Here is a 5,417-nt window from a genome sequence, read left to right on the forward strand (position 1 = left end):
CCCCTTCTCATCATCTCCTCCTCCTCCCTCCTCCCTCCTCCCTCGTCTCCTCCTCATCTCCTCGTCTCCTCCTCTCCTTGTCTCCTCCTCTGCTCCTCAACTCCTCTTCTCCTCCTCTCCTCCCTTTCTCATTGTCTCCTCCTCTATCTCCTCCTTCTCATCATCTCCTCCTCCTCTCCTCGTCTCCTCATCTCCTCCTCATCTCCTCGTCTCCTCCTCTCCTCGTCTCCTCCTCTCTCCTCCCCTTCTCCTCGTCTCCTCCTCTCCTTGTCTCCTCCTCTGCTCCTCTCCTCAACTCCTCTTCTCCTCCTCTCCTCCCTTTCTCATTGTCTCCTCCTCTAATTGTCTCCTCCTCTCCTCCTCTCCTCGTCTCATCCCCTTCTCAGAACAGAACAGACAGAAGAGACAGAACAGACAGAACAGACAGAACATACAGAACAGACAGAACAGACAGAACAGACAGAACAGATAGAACAGATAGAACAGATAGAACAGACAGAACAGACAGAACAGACAGAACAGATAGAACAGACAGAACAGACAGAACAGACAGAACAGACAGAACAGATAGAACAGACAGAACATACAGAACAGACAGAACAGACAGAACAGACAGAACAGACAGAAGATACAGAACAGACAGAACAGACAGAACAGACAGAACAGACAGAACAGACAGAAGATACAGAACAGACAGAAGATACAGAGCAGACAGAACAGACAGAACAGACAGAAGATACAGAACAGACAGAACAGACAGACAGACAGAACAGACAGAACAGACAGAAGATACAGAACAGACAGAACAGACAGAACAGACAGAAGATACAGAACAGACAGAACAGATAGGACAGACAGAACAGACAGAACATACAGAACAGACAGACATACAGAACAGATAGGACAGATAGGACAGACAGAACAGACAGAACAGACAGAACAGATAGACAGATAGACAGACAGAACAGACAGAACAGACAGACACAGACAGAAAGACAGACAGAACAGATAGGACAGATAGGACAGACAGAACAGACAGAACAGACAGAACAGACAGAACAGACAGATAGAACAGAACAGACAGAACATACAGAACAGACAGAACATACAGATAGAACAGAACAGACAGAACATACAGAACAGACAGAACATACAGATAGAACAGAACAGACAGAACATACAGAACAGACAGAACAGACAGAACATACAGAACAGACAGAACAGACAGGATAGAACAGAACAGACAGAACAGACAGGATAGAACAGAACAGACAGGACAGATAGGACAGATAGGACAGACAGAACAGACAGAACAGACAGAAGATACAGAACAGACAGAACAGACAGAACAGACAGAACAGACAGACAGAACAGACAGAACAGACAGAACAGACAGAACAGACAGAAGATACAGAACAGACAGAACAGACAGAACAGACAGAACAGACAGACAGACAGAACAGACAGAACAGACAGAAGATACAGACAGACAGAACAGACAGAACAGACAGAAGAGACAGAACAGACAGAAGATACAGAAGATACAGAACAGACAGAACAGACAGAACAGACAGAACAGACAGAACAGATAGGGCAGACAGAACAGACAGAACAGACAGAACAGACAGAACAGACAGACAGAACAGAACAGACAGAACATACAGAACAGATAGGACAGATAGGACAGACAGAACAGACAGAACAGATAGACAGATAGGACAGACAGAACAGACAGAACAGACAGAAGATACAGACAGACAGAACAGACAGAACAGACAGAAGATACAGAACAGACAGAACAGACAGAACAGACAGAACAGATAGACAGATAGGACAGACAGAACAGACAGAACAGACAGAGAAGATACAGGACAGACAGAACAGACAGAACAGACAGAAGATACAGAACAGACAGAACAGACAGAACAGATAGGACAGACAGAACAGACAGAACAGACAGAACAGACAGACAGACAGAACAGACAGAACAGACAGAACAGACAGAACAGACAGAACATACAGAACAGACAGAAGATACAGAACAGACCAGACAGAACAGACAGAACAGACAGACCAGACAGAACAGACAGAACAGACAGAACATACAGAACAGACAGAAGATAGAACAGAACAGACAGAACAGACATACAGAACAGACAGAAGATACAGAACAGACCAGACAGAACAGACATACAGAACAGACAGAACAGACAGAACAGACAGACCAGACAGAACAGACAGACAGAACATACAGAACAGACAGAACAGACAGAACAGACAGAACATACAGAACAGACAGACAGAACAGACAGAACAGACAGAACAGAGACAGACAGAACAGACAGACCAGACAGAACAGACAGAACAGACAGAACATACAGAACAGATAGGACAGACAGAAGATACAGAACAGACCAGACAGAACAGACAGACAGAACAGACAGAACAGACAGAACAGACAGACAGACAGAACAGACAGAACAGACAGAACAGACAGACAGAACAGACAGAACAGACAGACAGACAGAACAGATAGACAGACAGAAGATACAGAACAGACCAGACAGAACAGACAGACAGAACATACAGAACATACAGAACAGACAGAACAGACAGAACAGACAGACAGACAGAACAGACAGAACAGACAGACAGAACAGACAGAACAGACAGAGACAGACAGAACAGACAGAACAGACAGAACAGACAGAACAGACAGAACAGACAGAACAGACAGAACAGACAGAACATACAGAACAGACAGACAGAACATACAGAACAGACAGGACAGACAGAACAGACAGAAGATACAGAACAGACAGAACAGACAGAACATACAGAACAGATAGGACAGATAGGACAGACAGAACAGACAGAACAGACAGAAGATACAGGACAGACAGAACAGACAGAACAGACAGAAGATACAGAACAGACAGAACAGACAGAACAGATAGACAGACAGACCAGACAGAACAAACAGAACATACAGACCAGACAGAACAGACAGAACAGACAGAACAGACAGAACATACAGAACAGACAGAACAGACAGAACAGACAGAAGATACAGAACAGACCAGACAGAACAGACAGAACAGACAGAACAGACAGAACAGACAGACAGACAGAACAGACAGAACAGACAGAACAGACAGAACAGACAGAAGATACAGAACAGACCAGACAGAACAGACATACAGAACAGACAGAAGATACAGAACAGACCAGACAGAACAGACAGACAGAACAGACAGAACAGACAGAACAGACAGACCAGACAGAACAGACAGACAGAACATACAGAACAGACAGAACAGACAGAACAGACAGAACATACAGAACAGACAGAGACAGAACAGACAGAACAGACAGAACAGACAGACCAGACAGAACAGACAGACAGACAGAACAGACAGAACAGACAGAACATACAGAACAGATAGGACAGACAGAAGATACAGAACAGACCAGACAGAACAGACATACAGAACAGACAGAACAGACAGAACAGACAGACAGACAGAACAGACAGAACAGACAGAACAGACAGACAGAACATACAGAACAGACAGGACAGACAGAACAGATAGGACAGACAGAAGATACAGAACAGACCAGACAGAACAGACAGACAGAACATACAGAACAGACAGAACAGACAGAACAGACAGAACAGACAGAACAGACAGAACAGACAGACAGAACAGACAGAACAGACAGACAGACAGAACAGACAGAACAGACAGAACAGACAGAACAGACAGAACAGACAGAACAGACAGAACAGACAGAACAGACAGAACAGACAGACAGAACATACAGAACAGACAGGACAGACAGAGGATACAGAACAGACAGAACAGACAGACAGAACAGACAGGACAGACAGAACAGACAGAACAGACAGACAGAACATACAGGACAGACAGAACAGACAGAACAGACAGGACAGACAGAACAGACAGAACAGACAGAACAGACAGGACAGACAGAACAGACAGAACAGACAGAAGATACAGAACAGACAGAACAGACAGACAGAACAGACAGACAGACAGAACAGACAGAACAGACAGAAGATACAGAACAGACAGAACAGACAGAACATACAGAACAGACAGAACAGACAGAACATACAGAACAGACAGAACAGACAGAACATACAGAACAGACAGACAGAACATACAGAACAGACAGAACAGACAGAACAGACAGAAGATACAGAACAGACAGAACAGACAGACAGAACATACAGGACAGACAGAACAGACAGAACAGACAGACAGAACATACAGACAGACAGAACAGACAGAACAGACAGGACAGACAGAACAGACAGAACATACAGAACAGACAGGACAGACAGAACAGACAGAACAGACAGGACAGACAGAACAGACAGAACATACAGAACAGACAGACAGACAGAACATACAGAACAGACAGAAGATACAGAACAGACAGAACAGACAGACAGAACAGACAGACAGACAGAACAGACAGAACAGACAGAAGATACAGAACAGACAGAACAGACAGAACAGACAGAACAGACAGAACAGACAGAACAGACAGAACAGACAGAACAGACAGAACAGACAGAACAGACAGAACATACAGAACATACAGAACAGACAGAACATACAGAACAGACAGACAGAACAGACAGAACAGACAGAACAGACAGAACAGACAGAAGACAGAAGATACAGAACAGACAGAACAGACAGACAGAACATACAGGACAGACAGAACAGACAGAACAGACAGACAGAACATACAGGACAGACAGAACAGACAGAACAGACAGGACAGACAGAACAGACAGAACATACAGAACAGACAGGACAGACAGAACATACAGAACAGACAGAAGATACAGAACAGACAGAACAGACAGACAGAACATACAGGACAGACAGAACAGACAGAACAGACAGAAGATACAGAACAGACAGAACAGACAGAACATACAGAACAGACAGAACAGACAGAACAGATAGAACAGACAGAACATACAGAACAGACAGAACAGACAGAACAGACAGAACAGACAGAACAGACAGAACAGACAGAACAGACAGAACAGACAGGACAGAACAGACAGAACAGACAGAACAGACAGAACAGACAGAACAGACAGAACAGACAGAACAGACAGAACAGAACAGAACAGACAGAACAGACAGGATAGAACAGAACAGACAGGACAGACAGGATAGAACAGACAGGACAGACAGATAGAACAGGGAGAGGTGGTGTGAATGTGGGTATGCCAAAGATAGAAAACTAACTGTGTATGTTTCTGCCATCCTTCTTGTGAAAGGCTGTTCTCAGTTCTGCTGGCCTACTCACTGTACTGTTGCATAACTCATTGGAAGACAGACACCACAGCTCAGTGGAAAGAATAGATG

This window comes from Oncorhynchus tshawytscha, linkage group LG24 (genome assembly GCF_018296145.1).
Source record: "Oncorhynchus tshawytscha isolate Ot180627B linkage group LG24, Otsh_v2.0, whole genome shotgun sequence".
Taxonomy (NCBI): Eukaryota; Metazoa; Chordata; class Actinopteri; order Salmoniformes; family Salmonidae; genus Oncorhynchus; species Oncorhynchus tshawytscha.